We start from the raw sequence: 13,108 nt of genomic DNA on the forward strand, positions 1-13,108 counted from the left end.
AATATCAAACAAAGAGAAATTACAATACTGCCAATGAACGGTCAACGTTTATTTACTAGAAAAAATGACTGACACGCAAGCAGCCGGGTTATCTTTCTTGTAAAAGTATTCTACTTCAACCTTGCGGTCGTGGCTTTGCATACAACCTTCCTGTGATTTTTTGTTAAATAAAAATATCAAATAAATAAATTTTTCTGGTTGCACTGGATTTTGCGTAAGGCAGACGTACTTAATGTTCAAACGGGGATATGTTTCATGGTGAAGAAGAAGAGAAACAAGCCACTTGGCCACTCTTCTCTTAGGCAACGAGATGCTTTTTCAAAGAAATAGTTATCGGTTTCCGTTATACTCTACTAAATTTTTTGGAAATAAATAATGATATTCAGTCCGCAAATATATATTTCAACTGTGACTTACAGTCTTCCTCAGTGCTTATGTGGACTGGTAAATAGCAAAGCGTAAATCCTGTTTTTTATTTGACCTATTTCCTTTCTTAAAAATTGTTTGAAATATCATGTCACTCCCACGAGTCATAGAGTAAAAGTTAAAAGTCCTATAGCCCCCTCCATTATGAAACATATGGAACGGGAGTGTTTGAAAAGTAGCATCAAGTTTCTTAATAGTAAACTCAGCTTCACAACTCTGGATTGTTATTCACTTCATTTTAAACTTGCCAAAGAATTTCCTTTTGAATTCCAAAATTTTCTAACTAAAGTTAAAGTAGCCGAAAAGTGTGAAGGGGAAAGAAAACGAAAATTGGGATTGAAAAAGTTAAATCAACTGCTTCTACGAAATAACAGTAGTAGAAAGACAGCCAAAGTACACCTCATTGACGACTTTGTGGTCAATAGGTCTTCGTACGAGTTTTCACAACCCCAGCAAAATCTTCTGAATATGGGTCAAACTTCGCAATTCCTTCACGACCCAATATTGAACAATCGATCATCGATATAGAAGCTGGGATTTACAGTTGTAAACTATCCACAGAACAAACTGGTGAAGTACGCCAAATTTTTTCAAAAATTACTAAGACACTGCCACGTCATGAAAATTCGTCTGATATAAAGACAGTTGAGGAATTACGTAAAAAACCTGTTTTCTATTTAAAAGCAGATAAGGGGAACAAAACCGTCATCATGGACAAGTCTGACTATGATGAACAAATAACCCAAAAAATTGATAAAGGTCCATATTGGCAACTGCGACTTAATCCTCTTGCTGTTATGGTAAAACGTGTCGAAAATACAATAAAAGAATGCAAACCCGTTTTGGGTAATGCGTTACAAAATCTTCATGTTTCAAATCCAGTTCTTCCAAGAATAAAGGGTCTCCCCAAAATTCACAAACCTGGAAATGAAATGAGAGAAATTATCTCAGCGGTAGGGGCTCCCACAGAAAAATTGGCTAAATGGCTGGTAAAAGAATTTCAAGCCATGCCCAAGAAATTTCCAAGTCGATCAGTAAAGAGCACCGGAGATTTCGTTGAAAATTTAAGATCCTCGGGTAACATCCAATCTGATGAGATAATGGTTTCATTTGACGTTACGGCCTTATTTCATAGTTCCAGTGAATGAAACCTTAAACCTTTTAGAGGACTGGATTCTTTCCCAATATTCTGATAATACTTGGAAAAAGAGAGTTGACAGTTTGTTGAAACTTTCACGCCTTTGCATGAAAGAAAACTACTTCACATTTCGTGGTAAATTTTACAAACAGACTAAAGGGGCACCAATGGGGAATCCTTTTTCTCCCTTTCTATGTGAGCTCTTCATGGCAAATATAGAAAGTACATAAGAGAAGAGGAACATCTTACCGATTCGATGGTGGAGGTATGTGGATGATATTTTTTGTATTTTGAAAAGGGCGGATCTTGAAACTTTTTTCATATCCCTTAATAATACCCATAAAAATATAAACTTCACAATTGAAAAATAACTTAACAACAGACTCCCTTTTTTGGACGTCGTTGTAGTCAAAAAGTCTACGGACTTGGAATTTGAAATTTATCGGAAACCCACGAATACAAAACGGGTAATACCTAACACTTCAAACCATCCCTTCCAGCATAAAATGGCATCCTTCCATCATATGATCCACCGCATGGAAACTTTACCTCTAAGTGAAGTAGCCAAGCAAAAGGAACTGGAATATATTTTCGAAATTGCTAACATTAATGGCTACAATGAAAGTATCATTCAAGCCATTGTTGATAAAAAGAAGCGTGCTCAAATTCGGAAATCTTTTACAACACTCACCCCAATAACAGAAGATCTGAAAAGGGTAGCCGTTGAATATGACGTTAACTTGACACGCCCACTTCGTTCAAAATTTAGGAAATTTGGGATGGATATTGTCTACACTAGTAGAAATACCCAACTCAAAACAAAATTGGGGTCTACCAAAGACCCTATTGATACCCTGAACAAAGCTGGAATTTATAAAATTGCATGCAGTCACTGTGACATGGTTTACATTGGACAAACTAAACGTAACCTAGGGATACGTTTCAAAGAACATTTCGCAGAAGTGACAAAAGCAAGTAGAGTTTCAAAAAATGCCCCACCACACCTTTTCAAATCAAAAGTGGCTGAACATATTTTTACCGAGGAACATCCACTAACTTCGGATAACATTCACCTCTTTCGCCCCGTTAATAATTTATGGAAATTAGACGTAGCTGAAAGTTTAGAAATTTATAAACAACACTCATGCACGCTTCTCAACAAAGACGCAGGTAATCACCCCTCATGGCTATTCAATCTGCTCCCCAAAAACCCCAGACATGGTACGGTAAACAATTGACCGCATAATCCCCTACCTAACTCCATTTAAGAGTGCTACATTTTCATTTTTACCTACTACAAATAAAAAACAGGATTTACGCTTTGCTCTTTACCAGTCCACATAAGCACTGAGAAAGACTGTAAGTCACAGTCGAAATATATATTTGCGGACTGAATTTCAATATTCATTTCCAAAAAATTTAGTAGAGTATAACGAAAACCGATAACTATTTCTTTGATTTCTCAATCACTCTGCTAAGACGCTCGTTATAGATTTTCTGAATTTGAGATGCTTTTTCCTATGCAACCATCAAGATGAAACAGTACTACTGATCTCTTACAACGCAATTTTGTCAGCCTGGGTGACATGTCTTTAAACGGTTCAGTATTCAAAGCCTTTTCGAGAAAAGATTTGACGATTTTAAAGTGTGCAGCCATCAAATCGAACTGACAAGCAAGCAGTTTTCTAAAAACCCGGCTGTAAGATTGGTATTATGGGCACAGACAAATAAACGTACCACGAAATTTATTTTTGTGCATTGAAATAACGGTTACCTTTCAGTTTCAGTTGTACGGAATATTCCCACCGCAGCGGCGGTGGCGCTGTTGTGCGTTCCCCCTTCAAACTCAGTTGACAGTTGTCACGCACCGTGCTGACGAAAACAGTAGAAAGGCAGAAAGTTTATCTTGTGCGGAATATGTTCAGTAAGTGTCACACAAGTTAGTCGGAACCACACTTTTTTTAGGATTTTATATGGAGTGGCACGTCTGTTTGTCTGTGTTATGGGTATTCGAGCCGTAAAAATACTAACCTCCATCGATTTTCCGGTTGGCAAATGAATATGTATCGGTTCCTGGAAATTCGGTGGATACGGAACGCAGCGTGAGTCAGTATAACTTGAATAATACATTTAGCTTTATTCTTCACAGCTTGTAAAATCAGCCGAACAACGTAAATCAAACCAAAATATCACACAAAAAATGAAAAGGGAATCGTTGTCGTCTTTGCGAAAAGAGGCACCATTTAATGCAGCATTGTATACGATCGCTGCAACTTCGCCGGTGATGCATTGGAACTATTGGAGGATGAGCTTCTCGCTTGCAACATTATGTGCTCCACCCGGTTGGTGGAATCACACCGGAAATGTCCAGTAAATTCGGTAGGTCCAGCCTCATTTGTGCTGAGAGTCGCTTAAGTATAATTATACACGGAGCTATTGGAATGCTTCTTCGGTCGTCGCGACTCAACATATTTTTGCTTCTGCTTTAGGAAAATGGCATTCTTCAGTGATTCCTGGATGTTTTTAACGATTGGTCCGCTGCTTCAATCTCTTCGATGGCACTGATGGTGTACTTCATGTCGTAGCATTTTCTCTGCATATCCTGCTACAGCTGGTACAATTTTCCTCGATGGTCAACAATCAAAGGAATCATCTTCCGTACATGCTCCTGTATATGGTGGAATGCCAAACTCGGTTCGTATAACGTGTGCGTTAAAAAATAGACTTTTTTCGGAAAGGGGTAAATAAATTATTAATAAGGATAATTCAGTTTGATAAATTTTACATGGAAGGTAATTATGTTAGCTTACTCGCAAAAAAATCTGCGCCCTTACGTGCGGCCTTCCGACAGTTATCCGAATCATTCGCCATGGCGGACAAAAACATGCGTATAGGCATGTTTTTCAGTTCTTGTCGTGAATTGTCCTCAGTTTTCGCGACAGAGTTGTTGGAATAGATCTTAAGCTTCAGGTTTGCTCAAAAATCGTCGATGAGGCGCAACTTGGGGACGTTAGCCGGGTTCGTCAACTTGGGAATAACATCGATATTCAGCCGCTCCATCTCCTCCAACAATCGCTTCGAGTAATGGACCGACGACGCCAGCTCTGGCCAGACCACCACTTCTTTGCCCTTATGGTATTTTTTGATGAACGACGCAACTTCCGACATGCACTTCACACTATAAAATTCCTCGTTCACGGCCAGTCCGGAGCGAAAGAAGAGCAGCTTTGATATAAACTACTCACTGATTGTCAGCCACAGCAGCTCCTTCTTGGGGAACTTGGTTTGTGAAATAAACTTCACCTCAGTCGGGGCACTTCCTTCGTGTGGGAAGTTAAATACGAAATGACCTGCCAGTCGTTGCCATCCAGGGCGCGACAGGTTTCATCACCATCGCCACCACTACGTCGTGACTCGCCGGGAAAATCGACTTGACCATCTTAATCAGGCGCTGTCGCTGCGTCACACAGTGCGTTGAATGTATGGGTACGCGGGACAAAAATCAAAACAGCCATTCGAGTATTTTATTCCTATTGGTGTGACACGAAAAATGTTTAGTACCGAAGAGAGCTACTATTTGCAAAATTGACGAATGTCAAATGCGTTATCGCAAATATGTCGCATACGCCATTTTTTTGTACAGAAGCATAAAATGATAATTTTCCAAGAATATTATCCATTTAGAGATAAAAGGTTTGAAAAGCATATTCAAATAATTTATAGGCGATGAAAAAGTGACCTGCACGCCATAAAAATTAGTTTTTTATTTAATTCCCTTCTAATTATGTTTATATATGGTTTAGTGTTGCAAAAAATCTAGACATCATTATTCCAGGCATTTTTTATGTGTTTTACACATAAATTACGTGTTATACATAAAAATAAGGGACAGATGTACGACAAATTGCTCACTCTTGGTTTCAGAGGTATCATTCGAAAATGCGAATTCCGGTTGAAAGAGCAAACTTGAGCAATGGAAATCGCTTCCAAAGTTTGAAGGATATTCCAAATAAGTGGAAAAAGTGAAGTTCAGAGAGGTACTTTTGGGTACTTTTTTGACGATCGATTTTAAATCGAATGTATCTTTTCTCTCTTAGCATAAAGAAGCACCACCAAGAAGCCTTGAACTTCCACATGCGCTACGTTTTGTCTCAATAGTTACATTTGAAATGTAGTAGTTACATATCTCTACCGTTGCCATTTTGGTTTTGACTTGAAAAGATATAGAGTTTATTGAAAAATTATTTTGGAAACTAAGATTTTTTTTTAAATAACGTGTCACTTGAATAGTTGAAACCACTTCACAGTAGTTGCGTTTCATAATCGTATGGGTGAACTTACGAGTAGTGTTCGACATCTGACCGGGTAGGATCCGGTAAAAGTCCGGTCCGGTCCGGTCCGAAGTTCGAACGGACCGGAACCTTCAAAGTCCGATTTTTCTTCGGACCGGACCGGAACGGAGCCATCCGGACTTCGGAACGGACCGGGTAATGCTTTCCGGACCCCGGACATTTTCGGTGAAAAATAAATTTATTCAATTTAGATCATAGAAAGCGGCAAGTTTTTCATCCTTTTTGATTTTCTTCGCTGCTTTTATTAAAAGTCTACCCATATGGCCTTGCTCGCCTTTTCAACCTGTAATATATGCTTTAATTGATCACATGGTTCTTATAAAATTAGAAAGACATTGACTGTTACATTTTTTGTGCTATTTCAATTTTGCTCCCGCTATCACTTCGAAACTAGTGAACATCTAATAGACTCGCACAACTTGTTCTGAGTTTGTGCTTAATTCAGGGTGGTCAGCAAACCGGGAAAACCTGGAAAACCGGGAAAAGCCGGGAATTCGAAAATGAACCGGGAAAACCGGGAAATTTATCATGACCATTTTAAACATTAAGTTTTATTTACACATGCTTGGGATCTGTTGTATTAGTTCAACGCGCTATACGCTATACATCTCACAAACACTGGAAGGCTCAAGGAACCATTCAGTTGGTCTCGGGGTAAGGTGCTAGAGAAACAAGCCAGTCGTCATACGTTAGAATCTTGGCTAAGAGAGACGACCGTTAGAGTCAATAGGATCCTAGCGCTAGCCCCGCAATTGTTCTGTACACTAACAGTTAGCTGGGGAGCTCCGTAGCCGCAAGGTTACAGAGCCTGCTTTGGTAAGCGGGTGGTCGTGGGTTCGAATCTTAGTAGAATCAGGCCATTTGGTTGTCAAAGGACTTTAGCATGGGTTCATTCTCAGACTCCCCACCACGTACCCTTCCTTCAATCTGAATTCTACAGTACCTCTGTTGACTCTCCTTCTTACAAAAATAAGTCCCTATTATAATAAAACTGGTGTGAGTAACATATGAAAGTTCTCTCCAGGGAATTGTAACTAGGCGATATTGTTAGGATGGACAGAGGCTCGGTATAGTAGAGCAGTAAGCTTGAAACGGAAAGGTACAACTTACACACAAGCACGGATATGAACGATAAGCGTATCACTTACTTCAATAGTGATACTGCCAATAATATGAAGTGCGGAGTACAGAAAACACCTGGGCAATGTCACAATAGATCTAATCTGTGGTCGCAGTGATGAGTCCACACAGAAAATAAATAACAGTTAGCTGCGATTGTTTTTCTCTAATTTGTCTTCCTTCTCATTCGCACTGATTAGGGCTTCAACAGTAAGTGGCGATCAAACATCAAAACAACCACCACTTTGTAGGATCAACGTCTAATGTCATTTATGTCTGAGTTTGTTTCCATGTTATGTACCGAATTATTTATAATTGATGTAAAAATATTCTTTAAAAAAAAACAAGATTTGAATCTTAGGTTACAAATCGCCAACAAAAACTAACAAATCCCTGGGAAGGTTAAAACTTTAAATTAGTAAAAAATATAATGAAGGCTAGAGAAGTCTAGAATGATTCCAATCAGGCTTTACCTATATGTTAACTTGAAATAGGCAAAAACTAAACTATGATAAAAAATATCTAGAACCTGAAACAAGTAACGCCTCCACCAACCACGCTGGATCTGGGTTCGAATCCCAACGCCATAGGTGTCGATGGTTGTGTGGTGACATTATCCACTCGCATTCAACCAAAACTGATCTTGATTCAATCCTCCGGAGATTTTCTGAGGCGAAAAATTTCTGGGTTCTTCTATCGTATGGAAAAGTGAAGCCATTGGCGCAAGTCCGTTAATCAACGGGTCGTTAGTTAAGATTCTAGTTGGAATCGCCTCCCCGGGTGTCGGGGATTGACATAATAGTGGTGGGAAAAGACCATCGGAAAATAAGCAAAAATGAAAAAAATCGTAACCTAACCCATTCCCGGCGGATGATGCCCATATGGCATCACCTGACATTCAAACTTTGATTTGAGTTCAACAATTATACTTGAAAATTTACACGAGGAAATTATTCAGCATCGTTAGAGAATAGATTGATGCTTAATATGCAATACAGTTTATGTTAATTATGCATATAGTTGATTAGTAATAAGAGTTTAAAGTTCATTGTTTGAGGTAAAAACTGATTTTTCTCCACCGGTAATGGGTTAAGCTTAAATCCGCTTGAGAAAATGTCTTGAGGCCATAAATTTCAGAAATTAATTTTGAAGAATTTGCGTTTCAAAAACCAGAGGCAACGAAAATAATTTAATATTTAATTCAAAATTTATGGAATAGTATTCTAGAGGCTTAAAAATGCAGAGCCTGTCTTTGTTTTTTTTTTTTCTCAAATTGCTTGCATACTGCTCCAAAATCAGAAAGACACATTTTTCAAATAAAAAAGTCAAAACTATGAGGGCCATAGCGGAAATTATTCGCCTAAAATTAACCTGGAACAATACCACGTAAGGATAACAATGGTATCAAATAAGCCCTTTCTATATTGTCGAGACAATAACTGAGCCTCAAGAGATCTTTAAGAAAACGGAAAAAAATATTTTGAACGACAGAAACACACACAGTTGTTCATAATTCAGCTCACAATTGCCATGAAACGTTTATTTATTTATTTATTTATTTCGTCAAACAAAAGTAGACTACATATGTTTAAAAACTAACTTACATGCTATATGCTATTTATACTAGTGGGAGCAAAAAAAAGAGTTTATACATAATTGAATAATAATTTCTTCACTTGACGGATTATTACAATGAATGTTTTCTATCGATTTAAATTGCGCGTTGAGTTGGAATATTGTTTTAATTTAGTTCTCGACATAGAAAAGTCAATTGCTTCACAGTGTTGGTTATACACTAACATCATTTGATTAATTGGCCCGTATTTAGCATAATTGTTTCGTTGATGATTTAAAGAAAACAAAGTCCGAGTTCGTAAATTTCTAGAAGGTACATAAAGGTTGAGTTTTGATAATATTTCGGGTGAATCGACACGTTGAGATACGATATCGTTAACAAATGACATCATTACGAATTCACGACGGGCTTTTAATGATTGGATGTCAATAAGTCTGCAGCGTTCGTCATATGATGGTAGGGGAAATGACGTCCATCGTAGATTACGAAGTGCATATAACAGGAATTGTTTTTGCACTGATTCTATTCTGTTTACATGTGTTGCAGAAAACGGAGACCATACAATGCTACAGTATTCTAAAAGTGACCTGACATAGGAATTATAAAGTGTTTTTATTGTGTATGAATCTTGGAAATTATATCAGAAACGTATTATAAAACTGAGCATGTTACTAGCCTTATTAATAATTGTATTGTAATGATCAGTGAATGTTAATTTTGAGTCGAGTATGACTCCTAGGTCCCTAACTCGTTCACATTTCTCTACTACCTGATCTCCTAAGGAAATATTAATGCTTGGCATGTTTCTTTTTCTGCCAAAAGCCATCGAACTACATTTTCAACGTTTAGCTGAAGAAGGCTTTTTTTACACCAAATGTAAAAATATTTTATCTCGTTACGAAAAATATTTACATCATCAGCGTTTTTAATTTCAATGAAAAGTTTAATATCGTCGGCATAAATAAGAATTTTTACATGTTTTAGAATAAAGGAAATGTCGTTTACAAATAATATAAATAGTAGAGGGCCCAAGTGAGAGCCTTGAGGAACTCCTGAGGTTACCTGAATAGGTTTCGATATTCTACCTTTAAATTTGACTGTTTGTTGACGATCTGTCAAATACGATTCAATCCATTTGAGTAATTGTGGATGAATTCCAATTTTTCGTAACTTGAAGAGAAGCAGGGGTATATCAATGCGATCGAAAGCTTTACTGAAGTCAGTATATAAGGTTTCAACATAATTACCTTTATCCATTGCGTTCAAAGAGAAGTTAATAAACTCGAGTAAGTTAGTTGTTGTTGAGCGCCCTTTGAAAAAACTGTGTTGCGTTGGGGTAATTCTATTTTTTATTTGGTGGAATAACTTTTTGTTTATTATTGCTTCAAAAAGCTTAGGTATACAGGAAAGAATGGCTATGCCTCGATAGTTGCTAATGTCGTTTTTTTTACCAGATTTGAACACAGGCACTAGATATGAGTTTTTCCAGAATTTCGGGAAGCAACCGGATTCCAGCGACATATTGAAAATCAAGAACAGTGGGGAAGTTAGCTCTTTAGCTAAATGTTTCATTAATGCTGGCGGAATTCCGTCTGGTCCCGGACCTTTTGACGCATCCAGAGCTTTTAAAGTATCTTCAATTTCGCGTGCGCTGACATGTTCAATATTGAAATAGTTGGGAAACTCAGGAAAGTTGGTGAAGAATGTATAGTCACGATCAGATTCGGAGAAAGTTGTATAATTTTGTTGAAAAAAATCAGCAAACAGATCAGAGATGTATGCCGGGTTCTCTTCAACTTTGTCATGCAGTTGCATTTTTGAAGGAAAATTTTCAGATTTTAACTTTGATTTGACATATTTGAAAAAAATTTTTGGACAGGATTTCATTTCAAGCTCAGTCTTTAATGTGAACTCTTCAAACGCGTTACTAATGGCATCGTTTAATTCGCCGCAAATGTTAAGATAAGTTGTTAAAGCATCACGATTTTTATGAGTTTTGTATTTTTTATGTGCTTTTTGTTTTTTGTTTTTTAAGTTTTTAATTTGTCTATTGTACCAGACTGGGTATTTGGAATTGCCATGACGTCTTATTCTTTTCAATGGTATTTCGCTCATAAATAAATCAGATAATATGTTATAAAAATTTTCTATAGCCGAATCGACGTTTCCGTCTTCAAACAATACATCTTGCCAGTTGATACTATTTAGTTTATGTTTTAATTCATCATAGTTTGCTGACTGAAAGTCAAAAACATCTTCGAATTCATATTCGTCAGGTCTTTTATTCACATGCACAAATGAAGAAAACTCTATTGCTGTATGATAAACTTCGTTTTTCCATAATGGTTGTAATGAATTCGTCACACAAAAGTCTTCACTAATGTTGGACATTAACAGATCTAGATAACAATTTTGTCCATTTTTCACATGATTTATTTGATTAAGACCAAGACTAGAGGTTTTATCAAAAAGAAGTTGCAGCGTTTCACTTTCGCCAATAATAGGAAGTAAAATGCTATGGTTATCGATGTCCGGAATAAAATCAATGTTGCGTTGGTTTAAATCACCGTATATGTGGAGTTTTACTTCAGGTAACAGCTTAGATGCAATATTTTCAACAACATGAAGAAACTTTTCAAAGATTTCATTCCGCGCATTATTTGGAGGGAAATAGACAGAGACAAATACGTGTGTCTCTCCTGCTAGTTCTGCTTTCACCCAAACATGTTCGAACTCTTTAAACTGAATGGTGTAGATAAGCGCTGAATTAAAGTCTACTGACACCGCAATCAACACACCACCACCGGATTTCATTTCAGATAATTGATAGTTACGGTCATTTCTATAGACATTATATCGGCAACCGAAGACTTCTTCGCTGCGAACACCCTCATCCCAGCTGGTTTTGGTTGCTAAAATAACAGAAAATGAACAGGATAGTACATTTTTTTGAGTTTCGTTAATTTTGTAAGCGCCTCGCATGCGGTTAAAATTTTGGCAATATACAGAGATCTCGGTAGTGGTGGGGTGTTCGAGTGTAGAAGCTAAAGAATGAGAGTTATTATTAACAGAAGTGTTTACCAGAGCAGAGCAGGTCGCGTCATTTCCAACATCTCTAGGTTGAACAAAATTATCACCAGCAACGGTCCTCTGATGAGTGAGTCAATTGCGTTGAAGACACGAGTGCCTAGATGAGCACGCAATGCATTGTGAAGTAGGAAGGTGTGCAAGATCGCTTATCATCTGGGGTTGAGAAAGTGAAAACTCGTCGTTCGCCGGGTATGGGTTAAGAGTTTCGCCTTTTTGAAATTGAATCGTAGGAATGAAGTTAGATTGAGGTCTGGAGAATCGGTCTTTCGCTGCTGCAAGAAGCACTCTGTCAGGTGGTAACAGTTGATTTGCATGGAAACGATTAGAGTTGGTGTGTTGTTGATTATTGTAGGAGTTGGTGACGTTATTCTGCCACGTTATAGTTGGGGCTATTGTTATTATTCCAAAAACTGTTGTTGACGTGACGGTTGTGGTTGGTATATCTACGGTTACTATTGGTGTTGAAGTTGTAGTTGTTTCGATTGGTACTTTGTTATTATCGAGATTTCTGTTAAAGTTGAGGTTGCGATTCTGGTTCTGATTGTTGTTGTTATTGTTGAAGTAGTTCTTATTGTTGCGGTTGTTGTTGGAATTGTTATTATTATTGTAGTAATTGCTGCTGTAGTTATTTCTATTGTTATTGACAAAGTTGTTGTTATTATTGTTGTTGTTGTTGGAATGATATGGTTATGCTTAGAGTTGTTGTTTCTGTTGTACTTATTTCGCCTATAATGATTTCGTCTTCTGGCCCTCCGTTTTCTTGCTTTGTCAGCTTGTTTTTGCTGCTGCATAATACGGTGTAATTTTGTATCGTACGCTGGCCAGTCCTGTTTCCAAACTTTTCTCGAGCCAAGGAAACGCCATCCACTGTTTGGAAGATCATTTGAAGGCTGGCCGGCCATAGTTATTTCCTCTGCCACACTTGGATAGCCATTGCTGTTTTCGATGGGCATCATTCTTGGCGTGTACTCAGAAATTCTGCTGCTAATTATTCGAAATTCTTCCAAGATTTCAGGAACACTACATTGAGTCTTAGAAGTGGCCACATCGATCAAATTTTCATTAACAGATTCAAGCTGTTCGTCGACTTTATTAGTTATTTCATCAATATGACTGGGTGTACGAATAGCCAAACAAAAGAGTGTATTATTCGCGCTAAATGCCAACTAGATTGTGAGTTGTGTCGATACGTTCTGTACCCGACTCGCAACTTTGGCTGTATTGGTGCAAAATACCAGCTGCAGTTTTGATCTGTGCACAGTGAATAGATCTTTCTAATTCAAGGCCATCAGTTGACAGTCGAGTGTGCTGAGTGATCTCACACCCGGCTCACTGCTGCTGGCTGTATTGGTGCTGCTGTACTGGTGCTGCTGGCTGCTTTGGGTGCAGCTTCGAACGATCGGACAA

General features: G+C 37.8%; 1 pseudogene; it reads right to left on the reverse strand.

Moving 5' to 3' along the window:
• Nucleotides 1–3,807: 3,807 nt before the first annotated feature.
• Nucleotides 3,808–12,768, reverse strand: LOC129717147 (BLOC-1-related complex subunit 8 homolog; annotated as a pseudogene).
• Between the last annotated feature and the right edge of the window lie 340 nt (nucleotides 12,769–13,108).

This window comes from Wyeomyia smithii, chromosome 1 (assembly GCF_029784165.1).
Source record: "Wyeomyia smithii strain HCP4-BCI-WySm-NY-G18 chromosome 1, ASM2978416v1, whole genome shotgun sequence".
NCBI classification, from domain to species: Eukaryota; Metazoa; Arthropoda; class Insecta; order Diptera; family Culicidae; genus Wyeomyia; species Wyeomyia smithii.